The following is a 16101-nucleotide window of genomic DNA, read 5'->3' as shown; positions in this document are numbered from 1 at the left end:
ATTGATTGATCCTTAGTTATCTTGGTTTAGGAGCTTCAAATGTTTGTCTATGGAAAGTATGGCAAATTTTGTTCTATGTATTCTGTTTCAACGACATAGTATATATTTTGTTTCAATGACAGAGACACATGCTGCACTCCTTCTACCATGTGCAGTGGATATAACATCTAATGATTACATAAAGGAAAAATATTGTGTTTTTTTTTAGTTTCCTATTAAAGAGTGTTTTGAATAAGGTCTTTTTCTAGTATGGCTAACTACAATCCTAGTTGGATCGATAGATGACTCCACATTGAGCCTTTGAGTTATGTTTGTAATATAACTGCAAAACAGAGTCCGTTGGCTTATTGAAATAATACACAAACATCTTGATAATTTCAATAAGTATAGGGATCAAAGAGACAAGCCTGACCTGAATCTATGTGAGATTTTGTAGCTTTACCTTGATACAAGGTTTGAGCAACTAAAGGCTACAACTCAGCGTCAGCTCTGGCAAGTTGGTGAGCTAATTTTTTTTTTTAATATATTTTTTCCTTATACTATTTCTTATGACAAATGGCATATGATGCATTTATATGTAGGAAGCTTTTCACTCTATAGAAGATATTCATGGCCTTTTGTATGGTAAAGAAGATTTCCTAAATCTCAAAGGTCACAATCTGCTATTCAAAGTTAACAAAGATATTTTGGATATTAGAAAGTCATTTGTATCATGCTTATGCATGGTACAAGCTCTATATCCTCTAGAAAAGCTACAATAAATAATTAGCATAGAAGGATTTGCATCTGATGGCATCATCTGGATTGTTGGGTGCAATTTCTGTTATTCCCTATGATCACAAGCATGTGGCTCACCATTTTGAGTTGGAGAATGAGACAGAAAGAAGTTCAAGAATGGTCAGTCTTTTAAGTTTTGGGATTTAGTTTGGATTATAAAATGGATACCAGAGAAGTGGCAAGTTATTTCAATGAAAAGGCTTAAGTTCATCTATCACTGTTTGAGATGTTTGCATTTGTATAGGTTTTTCCAGTATAAGTATTATATTTTATGCTTAGTTCAAAGGATTTTTCTTCCAATATGTCTAATAATAATATGTTGTTTTGGTAGTTGTCATGCTCAACAATTCTATTTGAAGTGGTAAGTAAAAGGTATAGATCTCATTAAAGAATTTATTTTTGAAATTAAGTCTTTCCTTGATGTTGCTGAGAATTTAGAGCACACATATATTCTTCTACGCACTTTTTATGCTTGTACAAGTTTTTTTTTTAGCAAGCTACATGATTTCAATTATAACTAGATAGAATGTGGTGCAATGTTAGGACAAATTTTACTATATCTACCTATATTTATAGCTTATACTAAATTTTTGTACCATATAATCATAATGTGCTTCATTTTTTAATAATTCAAAAGTGTCTTCACTTCAAACTATTTGGTTCTACGTATCTCCATTATTATTTATAAAAACATGGTTTATGTTAACTCTTACCTTCAAATATAAATTAACATTTGAGGATATGTGAATATAAGTTAATTGAACTGACTTTAAAGGCTCTTTGGGTTCATGAAAAGAAAGTGGGAACATCTACTTATGTGGGTAATTTGTGTCTTTATTATGTTTTAGGTTTCCAAAGGTGTCGTGACATGTGTTCTGCAAGAAGTGAAAAAATTGTATCATCTATTGGAAAATGATTTCCACCCTTTAGGTATTGCTGATAGAGTTCAATCACTGCTAGGTAGGCTCTCTAAGCTTAGTGAAAAATTTTCTTCATCTTCTCTGGTCCCATAAGTGCAATAGGAGCAACACATTCCTTATTTAGAAGGGCTAACTACCTTGAGAGTGTTACAACAGGTGATGGGATTTAATTCCTACTTTCATTTCATGCTTTATATTATTCTTGTTGGAAATAATACTGAGAGGGGGGGGGGGGGGGGTGAATCAGTATTATCACATTAATAAAACTTTTTCAATTCCATAATCAGATTCATATATGCTACTTCCACAACTTCTTAAGATTAAGTTAATAGATCTTCAATGAGTGCATTAGGACATTATCAACCATATTATCAGTTAACAGATGCAGTAACATAAAGTAGATCATCACACATAAGGCACACACATGAACACAATGATATAAGGTGGAAACCCAATGCGGGAGAAAACCACCTGCTGCAAGTCATCTCAATCTTCTTCTTAATAAGAAAATCCTTTTACAATATTTGTACTGGTGCAGCCTCATACCAGTACGGGAGCTACAACCCCCTTTGCTCTTGTACTAGCCGATCCATTTACTAGTACGCAGGGTACTACCTGCTACAATGCTCCAAAGATTTCCTTTAGCTCTTGTACTAGCTTAGATACTAGTACGTAGGCGCCGGCCTACAATCTTCTCTCCTCCAAGTACCACGTTTCATCTATTTTCATATTGGATACACTGAAGCACAACCCATAATCTGAAAGGCCACATTTCATCCAATTTTCATACAAGGACCACTTTTCATTAATTTTCAAACTGGATCCATAAGCATCAATTGATCATCAAGTGTAAGAGAATCACCCAATCAACTGTAGTAACCAGATCAACAATAATAGGACCAAACCCAGAACACCATAATGATAAACAAAGATTTTAAGAGAAGGAAGCACCCTGCTCAACTGCTAGCCTGAGTCCGGACTCACCCTGCTCAACTGCTAGCCTGAGTCCCGGACTCACCCTGCTCAACTGCTGGCCTGAGTCCCTGGACGCACCCTGCTCAACTGCTAGCCTGCGTCCCGGACGCATCCTGCTCAACTGCTAGCCTGCGTCCCTCACACTGAGTCTATTGAACTGCCTGCGTCCCGACGCACCTGAACCCTTCTGCGCCTGCGTCCCGGCGCACCTGAAACGCTTCGTTCCTGCCTCCCGGACGCACCTGAACCCTTACTGCACCTGCGTCCCTCCAGGCATAGATGATTTCAAGACTTCAGAAGTAACCCAGACAATCAAATCCACAGATCTGAACATGCGCCAAGAGATCTCGGTCCATTAATAGATTCGCCTTGATTAGATCTAGACCAGATCTAGCCCTCATAAGATATTCAACCAAAACCATGCCTAAGCCAAATGATCTCCTTGCTTTATATAGGCAAGCTCCTCCTCAAAACATGGAACAATACCACGAGCCGACACCATAGAAACACAAAACCGTCGGCTAGAAACCACACAAGAAACCCCCACGTGCTTTTCTTTGTCTTGAAATGTGTGCACAGGGTGGACGCGCCTTCTGAACGGCTGGACTGCGTCCCTGGACGCGGTTGCTGCTTGGTTTACCTGCGGGTACACACTTTCTGTAGGGTGTACCTGCGTACCCCTTATTTTCTTCAATATTTGAACCTCTGCTTACTAAGAACTTGCCATTTGATTCCTTTGAGCTATCCTGTATTATGTCACATTTGATATCTCTTCTGTAGATTCATCTGAATGTATATAAGTGAGATGATCTTCTATGAGAGGGTTGCCATCAAGTACAACACATGCATCATAATGCCAACAATCTCCCCCTTTGGACTTGATGGCAACAACACCAAATCACTCTCCCCCTTTGACATCAAGGGCAAAGGGGTATGCTCCCCCTAAGGACATGCTCCCTTTGACTATAAACCAGATCTACTGAAGTCTCTGAAAGATCTCCCCCTTTGTATATGTCATGGTGCTCCAATCTGATAATGGTCTTTCTGAGAACAAGCTGAGATGTCTGCTTTCCTATAGTGTTGTTCATGCTCAATCTCCCCCTGACTGTAAGCAAGGTCTGCAAAAAGATGTTCTACAAGAAGAACATGACTCTATATATCATAAATGACCTTCCTATCACCAAAAGACTCAATACATACATCCATCACCCATCAAAATAAGGATCATCCATCCAACCAAGTGGGAATACATCAGAAATATGAAAACCAAATACATTACATCTTTATCCCATGCATAGTGGGGGGACATAGGCCGTTACATGACCTGAAGAGATGACTACAATAGATAGACCATTACAACCTGAGTCTTGCTATGATCTTTCAAACATCTAAAGATCATGACAAACATCATTAATAGCACTGTATAATCTGCTCCATAGTATCTGTCAACATCAACTCATAACCATCCAGATCTACATGAATCAAGAGCCATCAAATGAAAGCATCAGCATCAATCAACATATGTATGAATAATCATCCCTGTATCCAGCCAACAATCCTCATCCATTTGTGTCAAGAAAGAAATCATGCATCATGCTCATGTCAACATCATCATGAAATGCATATGAGTAACTCATCATCATCATGTCTCCAACAATGCGACTTTGAATAATCATCCACGAAATCAGCCAACCTCATCCATATATGTGCCAAGGACAATAAAGACTTCATGCAAGCATCATTAGAGAATCAACCATAAATCTGATCATGTGACCAACTCATAATAGCAAGATGAATCATAAGCATTGTCACCAAGGACCATAATGCCAACAATGCATTCAGGACATATGCTCCCCCTGAACCAGTGCCATCTGTCAAATCTGATCATCAATAAGAAGAATCAGCCAATAAATGCCTTGAGACAGGTACGCACTTCATCTTCTGCTTTCCTGCGTACTGTTGCTGCAGGGACGCACCCAAAAACACTATCGCGCCGCGTACTTTGCTGGAGGGACGCACTCAGTAATACTATCGCGCCGCGTCTTTTTGCTGCAGGGACGCACCTGAGCCTTATTCTGCTCTGCGTCGCCACGCAGATCTCCAGTTACTAAACTGTGTCCTGGACGCACCTAAGCTTTGTCTGTACTGCGTCCACACGCAGGTCTCCTGTTACTGCACTGCGTCCCCACGCAGCTCTTCAGTTAAACACCTGCGTCCTTCTGATTAGGGCCAAATTTAACAGTCCTCCTTTGTGTCACTGACAGTCAGATTCCCAGATCTGATAGGCTCATTTACAACTTCACTTACCTACTGCCTTCAAACAAGCATATACGCGATTGTGCAGTATCCAACTCGCGTATATATATATATATATATATATATATATATATATATATATATATATGCGACTTTGCCTTTATGAGGTATGAGGTTTAGGAACCTGAAGTTTTGTACTTCCAGCTCCCTCTGATTTTGGTATGTTTGTATATTGTGCTGTGCCATCCTTTTCTGACTGAACTTCCTTTTTCCTCCATATCTTCAAGCGTGATGATGACATTTTCTCCTTTTGATATGGTGCCCACACTTTGTTCCTGCATTCCTTAGCTATATGTCCAGGCTTGTTACATGCATAACATCTTCCATGTTTCATATTTCTCCTGTAACAATCAGCAGCTTTGTGACCAAACGTATTGCAAGCAAAGCAATATCCATAAAAGTACCTTGAGTGTGATGATATTTCTGCATAATGATCTTGAACCCTTCTTCTACATCTAGCTGCAACATGTCCAAGGTTATGACATACATAACATTCAACATTATTCATAGAAGGGGTAAAGAATTTTCTTTGAGGAATTTCTTTCCTTGGTTGATGATGAGATTGATCTTTCATTCCTTCATTGATCGCTTTAGATTTCTCTTTAGAATTTCTTGCCTCACCTTGTGAACTAGATTCACCTTCAACAGATTTATGGAAACCAAGACCAGTCTTTATAGCAGGGGACCTTTGACTACTAAGAATATCATCCAATACTTTAGAGCTATCTTGAAATCGTAAAAGCTTATCCTTTTCCTCTAGTTTACCTTTCAAGATATCTACCTCAACCTGGAGCTGTTCTTCCTTTTCAAGAGATTTCTTTTTCAAAACTTCTTCAGCTTTCCTTCCTTCTTCCATTTGTTCCCTTAGTTTGAGAATTTATTTTTCTTGTTCTTCATACAGATCCTGCTGCATTTGACGAACTCGGAAGGCACATTCTAGTTGAGATTTAAAGCTGGTGACTTCGTTTTCTTGTTTTGCAATAGCTTGGAGTAGATCTGTATTCTGCTTCTTTCACTCTTCAAGATCTCCTTTTAGTGAGAGGATTGTAGCTTCAAGATTTTCATAGTAGCTGGATCTATCTTTGAGTTTCTTGATGGTTGTGCTTCTTTCGTTGACTTCTTTTCTTAATGATGTCACTTCATGCTGCAATTTTTGACATTGGTCTTCCTTGTCCTTGAGTAGCTTTCCTACCTTGTTTCCTTCTTCTAGTTGGGCCCTTAGTTTGGTTGCTTCTTCTTTGAAATCACATTCCCTTTTGTTCAATAGATCTTGTTGATCTCTAATTTTGTCTGTCAGCCTTTTAAATTCTGCCTCTATTTGATATCTTTCTTGTTCACCCATAAGAGCAAATTCAGTAGTTTCGATATCACTTTCATCTCTTTCACAAGGAAATATAGCTGGAACATCAGAGGATAACACATTCATACCTGATAATGATTCTGAATCTGATTCTGAATCTGAAGAGCTTCTTATGCCTAATCCCCAATCGATTCTTCCACTGTCATAGTTCTTCTGAGATGACTTCTTTTTCTTATTAGCTTTCTTCTTAAGCTTCTTTCGCATTGTTCCACGGATCTCCTTCAAGCGATCAAGCTTCTATCAAAGGACCTGCTCTGATACCAATTGTTGGAAATAATACTGAGGGGGGGGAGGGGTGAATCAGTATTATCACATTAATAAAACATTTTCAATTCCATAATCAGATTCATATATGCTACTTCCACAACTTCTTAAGATTAAGTTAATCGATCTTCAATGACTACATTAGGACATTATCAACCATATTATCAGTTAACAGATGCAGTAACATAAAGTAGATCATCACACATAAGGCACACACATGAACACAATGATATAAGGTGGAAACCCAATGCGGGAGAAAACCACCTGCTGCAAGTCATCTCAATCTTCTTCATAATAAGAAAATCCTTTTACAATATTTGTACTGGTGCAGCCTCATACCAGTACGGGAGCTACAACCCCCTTTTCTCTTGTACTAGCCGATCCATTTACTAGTACGCAGGCTACTACCTGCTACAATGCTCCAAAGATTTCCTTTAGCTCTTGTACTAGCTTAGATACTAGTACGTAGGCGCCGGCCTACAATCTTCTCTCCTCCAAGTACCACGTTTCATCTATTTTCATACTGGATACACTGAAGCACAACCCATAATCTGAAAGGCCACATTTCATCCAATTTTCATACAAGGACCACTTTTCATTAATTTTCAAACCGGATCCATAAGCATCAATTGATCATCAAGTGTAAGAGAATCACCCAATCAACTGTAGTAACCAGATCAACAATAATAGGACCAAACCCAGAACACCATAATGATAAACAAAGATTTTAAGAGAAGGAAGCACCCTGCTCAATTGCTAGCCTGAGTCCGGACTCACCCTGCTCAACTGCTAGCCTGAGTCCCGGGCTCACCCTGCTCAACTGCTGGCCTGAGTCCCTGGACGCACCCTGCTCAACTGCTAGCCTGCGTCCCGGACGCACCCTGCTCAACTGCTAGCCTGCGTCCCTGGCACTGAGTCTATTGAACTGCCTGCGTCCCGACGCACCTGAACCCTTCTGCGCCTGCGTCCCGGCGCACCTGAAACGCTTCGCTCCTGCCTCCCGGACGCACCTGAACCCTTATTACACCTGCGTCCCTCCGGGCATAGATGATTTCAAGACTTCAGAAGTAACCCAGACAATCAGATCCACAAATCTGAACATGCGCCAAGAGATCTCGGTCCATTAATAGATTCGCCTTGATTAGATCTAGACCAGATCTAGCCCTCATAAGATATTCAACCAAAACCATGCCTAAGCCAAATGATCTCCTTGCTTTATATAGGCAAGCTCCTCCTCAAAACATGGAACAATACCACGAGCCGACACCATAGAAACACAAAACCGTCGGCTAGAAACCACACAAGAAACCCCCATGTGCTTTTCTTTGTCTTGAAATGTGTGCACAGGGTGGACGCACCTTCTGAACGGCTGGACTGCGTCCCTGGACGCGGTTGCTGCTTGGTTTACCTGCGGGTACGCACTTTCTGTAGGGTGTACCTGCGTACCCCTTATTTTCTTCAATATTTGAACCTCTGCTTACTAAGAACTTGCCATTTGATTCCTTTGAGCTACGCTGTATTATGTCACATTTGATATCTCTTCTGTAGATTCATCTGAATGTATATAAGTGAGATGATCTTCTATGAGAGGGTTGCCATCAAGTACAACACATGCATCATCATAATGCCAACAATCTCCCCCTTTGGACTTGATGGCAACAACACCAAATCACTCTCCCCCTTTGACATCAAGGGCAAAGGGGTATGCTCCCCCTAAGGACATGCTCCCTTTGACTATAAACCAGATCTGCTGAAGTCTCTGAAAGATCTCCCCCTTTGTATATGTCATGGTGCTCCAATCTGATAATGGTCTTAAGCTGAGATGTCTGCTTTGCTATAGAGTGTTGTTCATGCTCAATCTCCCCCTGACTGTAAGCAAGGTCTGCAAAAAGATGTTCTACAAGAAGAACATGACTCTATATATCATAAATGACCTTCCTATCACCAAAAGACTCAATACATACATCCATCACCCATCACAATAAGGATCATCCATCCAACCAAGTGGGAATACATCAGAAATATGAAAACCAAATACATTACATCTTTATCCCATGCATAGTGGGGGGACATAGGCCGTTACATGACCTGAAGAGATGACTACAATAGATAGACCATTACAACCTGAGTCTTGCTATGATCTTTCAAACATCTAAAGATCATGACAAACATCATTAACAACACTGTATAATCTGCTCCATAGTATCTGTCAACATCAACTCATAACCATCCAGATCTACATGAATCAAGAGCCATCAAATGAAAGCATCAGCATCAATCAACATATGTATGAATAATCATCCCTGTATCCAGCCAACAATCCTCATCCATTTGTGTCAAGAAAGAAATCATGCATCATGCTCATGTCAACATCATCATGAAATGCATATGAGTAACTCATCATCATCATGTCTCCAACAATGCGACTTTGAATAATCATCCACAAAATCAGCCAACCTCATCCATATATGTGCCAAGGACAATAAAGACTTCATGAAAGCATCATAAGAGAATCAACCATAAATCTGATCATGTGACCAACTCATAATAGCAAGATGAATCATAAGCATTGTCACCAAGGACCATAATGCCAACAATGCATTCAGGACATATGCTCCCCCTGAACCAGTGCCATCTGTCAAATCTGATCATCAATAAGAAGAATCAGCCAATAAATGCCTTGAGACAGGTACGCACTTCATCTTCTGCTTTCCTGCGTACTATTGCTGCAGGGACGCACCCAAAAACACTATCGCGCCGCGTACTTTGCTGGAGGGACGCACTCAGTAATACTATCGCGCCGCGTCTTTTTGCTGCAGGGACGCACCTGAGCCTTATTCTGCTCTGCGTCGCCACGCAGATCTCCAATTACTAAACTGTGTCCTGGACGCACCTGAGCTTCGTCTGTACTGCGTCCGCACGCAGGTCTCCTGTTACTGCACTGCGTCCCCACGCAGCTCTTCAGTTAAACACCTGCGTCCTTCTGATTAGGGCCAAATTTAACAGTCCTCCTTTGTGTCACTGACAGTCAGATTCCCAGATCTAATAGACTCATTTCCAACTTCACTTACCTACTGCCTTCAAACAAGCATATACGCGATTGTGCAGTATCCAACTCGCGTATATATATATATATATATATATATATATATATATATATATATATATATATATATATATATATATATATATATATATGCGACTTTGCCTTTATGAGGTATGAGGTTTAGGAACCTGAAGTTTTGTACTTCCAGCTCCCTCTGATTTTGGTATGTTTGTATATTGTGCTGTGCCATCCTTTTCTGACTGAACTTCCTTTTTCCTCCATATCTTCAAGCGTGATGATGACATTTTCTCCTTTTGATATGGTGCCCACACTTTGTTCCTGCATTCCTTAGCTATATGTCCAGGCTTGTTACATGCATAACATCTTCCATGTTTCATATTTCTCCTGTAACAATCAGCAGCTTTGTGACCAAACGTATTGCAAGCAAAGCAATATCCATAAAAATACCTTGAGTGTGATGATCTTTCTGCATAATGATCTTGAACCCTTCTTCTTCTACATCTAGCTGCAACATGTCCAAGGTTATGACATACATAACATTCAACATTATTCATAAAAGGGGTAAATAATTTTCTTTGAGGAATTTCTTTCCTTGGTTGATGATGAGATTGATCTTTCATTCCTTCATTGATCGCTTTAGATTTCTCTTTAGAATTTCTTGCCTCACCTTGTGAACTAGATTCACCTTCAACAGATTTATGGAAACCAAGACCAGTCTTTATAGCAGGGGACCTTTGACTACTAAGAATATCATCCAATACTTTAGAGCTATCTTGAAATCGTAAAAGCTTATCCTTTTCCTCTAGTTTACCTTTCAAGATATCTACCTCAACCTGGAGCTGTTCTTCCTTTTCAAGAGATTTCTTTTTCAAAACTTCTTCAGCTTTCCTTCCTTCTTCCATTTGTTCCCTTAGTTTGAGAATTTCTTTTTCTTGTTCTTCATACAGATCCTGCTGCATTTGACGAACTCGGAAGGCACATTCTAGTTGAGATTTTAAGCTGGTGACTTCGTTTTCTTGTTTTGCAATAGCTTGGAGTAGATCTGTATTCTGCTTCTTTGACTCTTCAAGATCTCCTTTTAGTGAGAGGATTGTAGCTTCAAGATTTTCATAGTAGCTGGATCTATCTTTGAGTTTCTTGATGGTTGTGCTTCTTTCGTTGACTTCTTTTCTTAATGATGTCACTTCATGCTGCAATTTTTGACATTGGTCTTCCTTGTCCTTGAGTAGCTTTCTTACCTTGTTTCCTTCTTCTAGTTGGGCCCTTAGTTTGGTTGCTTCTTCTTTGAAATCACATTCCCTTTTGTTCAATATATCTTGTTGATCTCTAATTTTGTCTGTCAGCCTTTTAAATTCTGCCTCTATTTGATATCTTTCTTGTTCACCCATAAGAGCAAATTCAGTAGTTTCGCTATCACTTTCATCTCTTTCACAAGGAAATATAGCTGGAACATCAGAGGATAACACATTCATACCTGATAATGATTCTGAATCTGATTCTGAATCTGAAGAGCTTCTTATGCCTAATCCCCAATCAATTCTTCCACTGTCATAGTTCTTCTGAGATGACTTCTTTTTCTTATTAGCTTTCTTCTTAAGCTTCTTTCCCATTGTTCCACGGATCTCCTTCAAGCGATCAAGCTTCTATCAAAGGACTTGCTCTGATACCAATTGTTGGAAATAATACTGAGAGGGGGGGGGGGGGGGGGGGGGGTGAATCAGTATTATCACATTAATAAAACTTTTTGAATTCCATAATCAGATTCATATATGCTACTTCCACAACTTCTTAAGATTAAGTTAATCGATCTTCAATGAGTGCATTAGGACATTATCAACCATATTATCAGTTAACAGATGCAGTAACATAAAGTAGATCATCACACATAAGGCACACACATGAACACAATGATATAAGGTGGAAACCCAATGCGGGAGAAAACCACCTGCTGCAAGTCATCTCAATCTTCTTCTTAATAAGAAAATCCTTTTACAATATTTGTACTGGTGCAGCCTCATACCAGTACGGGAGCTACAACCCCTTTTCTCTTGTACTAGCCGATCCATTTACTAGTACGCAGGCTACTACCTGCTACAATGCTCCAAAGATTTCCTTTAGCTCTTGTACTAGCTTAGATACTAGTACGTAGGCGCCGGCCTACAATCTTCTCTCCTCCAAGTACCACGTTTCATCTATTTTCATACTGGATACACTGAAGCACAACCCATAATCTGAAAGGCCACATTTCATCCAATTTTCATACAAGGACCACTTTTCATTAATTTTCAAACCGGATCCATAAGCATCAATTGATCATCAAGTGTAAGAGAATCACCCAATCAACTGTAGTAACCAGATCAACAATAATAGGACCAAACCCAGAACACCATAATGATAAAAAAAGATTTTAAGAGAAGGAAGCACCCTGCTCAACTGCTAGCCTGAGTCCGGACTCACCCTGCTCAACTGCTAGCCTGAGTCCCGGGCTCACCCTGCTCAACTGCTGGCCTGAGTCCCTGGACGCACCCTGCTCAACTGCTAGCCTGCGTCCCGGACGCATCCTGCTCAACTGCTAGCCTGCGTCCCTCGCACTGAGTCTATTGAACTGCCTGCGTCCCGACGCACCTGAACCCTTCTGCGCCTGCGTCCCGGCGCACCTGAAACGCTTCGCTCCTGCCTCCCGGACGCACCTGAACCCTTATTGCACCTGCATCCCTCCGGGCATAGATGATTTCAAGACTTCAGAAGTAACCCAGACAATCAGATCCACAGATCTGAACATGCGCCAAGAGATCTCGGTCCATTAATAGATTCGCCTTGATTAGATCTAGACCAGATCTAGCCCTCATAAGATATTCAACCAAAACCATGCCTAAGCCAAATGATCTCCTTGCTTTATATAGGCAAGCTCCTCCTCAAAACATGGAACAATACCACGATTCGACACCATAGAAACACAAAACCGTCGGCTAGAAACCACACAAGAAACCCCCACGTGCTTTTCTTTGTCTTGAAATGTGTGCACAGGGTGGACGCACCTTCTGAACGGCTGGACTGCGTCCCTGGACGCGGTTGCTGCTTGGTTTACCTGCGGTTATGCACTTTCTGTAGGGTGTACCTGCGTACCCCTTATTTTCTTCAATATTTGAACCTCTGCTTACTAAGAACTTGCCATTTGATTCCTTTGAGCTATCCTGTATTATGTCACATTTGATATCTCTTCTGTAGATTCATCTGAATGTATATAAGTGAGATGATCTTCTATGAGAGGGTTGCCATCAAGTACAACACATGCATCATCATAATGCCAACAATTCTGTGGTGTGACTACTTGTGATTTGTAATTGTGACCTGCATTTAGAGTTACACAACTTACAAAATATGATGGGGAATTTACTTATTACTTTGTTCAGTTCATTTGTCTCTACTATTTTATGCCATATGGTGTGACAATCTTGGATTTGGTATATTTCTTACACTTTGGTGTTAAAGTGTACTCATTCTCTTGTGCCTTCTAAAAGTAGAATTCTTGAGGTTTTCTAAAGTTAACCCTTGCATGTTTCTAGGTAACACAAGTGTATCAAACATTGAAAATCATGGTCCTATCAAGGATGATACCATTTTTTGACTTTTTTTATAAAGAGTATGTGTGGATGATATGAAGTACAATTTTTTATGGTTGAATATTAACCATTTAAAAGGTATTGTACAATTTGAAAGTCAGGTGAAGTAATACAATTTTATGATTTTCAATATTTTGTATAAAAATAGAGCTTTTGCCAATTTTCAAGATTTAGATTTTGTGCATGGAGTCTTTTTAAGAGTGAGCATAATATAAGATCATCAGTGAATAAATTTATCCAATACCTTGAATCAGAACAGTCCATATATCATAATCTTATTGAATTGTCTAAACAGTCCATATATCAAAGCTATGAATTGCAGTAGGAGGGGCTCAATACCTTAAGTACTGTTATTAACTTACAAGCCAAATGTACCTCCTTAAATCATAATGTAGGTATGGTTATTATCCACTCTTAGGGAAATAGTTACCTGACTTAAAGTTTAGATCTCCTGAAGCCTGAATCACGAGACATTATAATCTAATACTTGAAGGATCTTGTGAAGATAGGATGTCAATCTACCCTTGCAATAAGCATGCCTATTGATCTAAAACCATAAAAAATGAATTATCTATTTTATGCACAAAGTAGACTTAGAACAAATAATGTGTCCTATAACACTTCTTCTGACATATGTAATAACCAAGACTGACTACAAATATACTCCAGAGATTCTTTCTATTAGTGTCAACGCTACAATAGATATTTTATGCCTCATTAAGGTCTACAAAGCTACTAAGGGACTTTTCTCTCACTAGTAATTATTAAGGCCTACACGCATAATACATCACTGTGATGACCCCAGTATCTAGTTGAGGACCTCTATGAGTACAGTGCTATTGTTGGTATACAGCTTTGTTGTTACTAATACCTGTTAAGGCTTGTGCATGGAGCATATTACCTGGTTGGAGCTACTATATATCTATCTTATTTCATCCATGACAATAATTCTAGATGTTATATCTTTGTAGCCTTTGATTTATATAATATTTAACATAACCAAGGTAGGATGGTCCAGATTGGAGTGCAGTTATCTGAGAAATTGACAGGCATTGTCTCAAGCTAAGTCTACATTAATTTAGTATGCTTGATCTTGAGAATCTAGTGCCATAATTGCTTCAACCCTACAAAATTACTTGATTAACCGTTGTGTGTTGATTTTAACCAAGAGTATGTAAGTGCAATATGTAAGAGTAATAGTACCTCTAAGCCCTGAGCAGACATGTGTTTACTTCTGCTTGGACATTGTTTCTTAAGGTGATCAACACACCACAAGCCAGATTTAATATGAGCCATTTCTTTTTATTGCCTCATTGAGTAGGATATGTTGATATGGTCTTCAATGCATCAATATACTCCATCACTTAATGGTGTAAGTAGATCCACTAGTGTTCACTAGATATTGCCAGTGATGTTATCATAGAGTAAGGTAATACTATTTGTGTTTGTAGGCCCTAGATAAGCATTTTGGATATAGAAGCAATCAAGTAGCACAAATCAACAGAATTTGTGGACACCCATTACAACATGGGTGCACAAATCAAAAGGATGGCTGAAGCCTGAGAATATATATATGCTAATTGGTGTTTGTACATCCTTCCATTGCATCATATTCATAAACCTTTAATGCCTTACTTACACCTCTGTAAGATGGTACTGTAATTGACCTTATGCCAAAGTATAGCATTAGAGAGGTTTGAATTATACCCTATTTATAGAAACAAGTCTAAAAATGCAATATATGTGTGATGGATCCACACTCTCAAAAGGTGGTCATGTTAGTTTCACTTCAGTGGAATCTAATGATATGTGGCTAATCTTCTCATCTTTATCCTATAATAAAGTAAGGAGAAAGCATGAACAGGCGTTAACTCTAGAAGCATTATGGTAGGACTGAGTTTGTAACGACAATGTCAAGTATTTCCCCATGGCATTTGCATAGGAGGCACAGTGGGTAAACCCTCATTCTCGTAGGCACATGTGACAGGAAGTTGAGCCTTATTAGATTCATATCTCTTGTTTCTATAGTGTCATCTATTGCATACTTATTTCCACTAGGGGGAACTCTAGTTCTTGTGACTCTTTGGTAGCATAAAAGGGCATGGATAGTAACTGTATTACTTTAGAACAGTCTTTTAATACTTTATAATCCATATTTTGTAGCAGCAAAACCATGCATTTTCTATGGAGATTAGGCCTATAGAATCACTATGAGACATGTAACAACAACAATTTACTGAGACAACATTAAATTCAACATGCAGGAGACTACAAAGATATGATGACGTGGCTACAATTTGCAAATCAATTTGTGGGGAGATCCTATAAATTTTCTCATCATCAAAACAATAGCTGAAAGGTATGATTTTAGATCCACAAAAGTATTCTTTTAGGTTTATAGCTCTAACTAGGTAGTAAAGGGTTATCGTGGTTAACAAAAAAAAACTTATATAATAAATAAATAATGATAAAGGGTTTTTTTACAACCTAAATTGGGGTCTACTACTATTTCAATTAATTATTAGATGATCATGGTGGGTCATAATTTCTAAGCTAAATGCTATGACTCTTCATAGGATATTATTAGAGATACTTGAGGAGAGACCTCTTTGGCTCAAGGGTTAAGGAAGGATTTTGACTTCAATATCAAACCATCAACCATATCCTCAAGCTTTGTGCCATCATGGAGGAGGGGAGACATTGCTCTTCAAAATTATTCTTCTACTTTGTAGGTTTTCAAAGTTTTTTGATGTTATCTTGAGAGAGGCATTGTTCCATGGATGACATTGGAATTTCAAA

The 16101-nt window shown here is 39.0% G+C and overlaps 1 pseudogene; it reads left to right on the top strand.

Moving 5' to 3' along the window:
* The window catches only part of LOC149146598 (eukaryotic translation initiation factor 3 subunit A-like), a 54456-nt pseudogene that overhangs the window by 1976 nt on the left and 36379 nt on the right, over window positions 1–16101 (top strand).

This window comes from Pinus tabuliformis, chromosome X (genome assembly GCF_031772625.1).
Source record: "Pinus tabuliformis cultivar Carrire ecotype Pingquan chromosome X, CPIR1, whole genome shotgun sequence".
Lineage (NCBI taxonomy): Eukaryota > Viridiplantae > Streptophyta > Pinopsida > Pinales > Pinaceae > Pinus > Pinus tabuliformis.
Note: the sequence above shows the minus strand (reverse complement) of the source record. Positions and strands in the feature narration are given on the sequence as shown.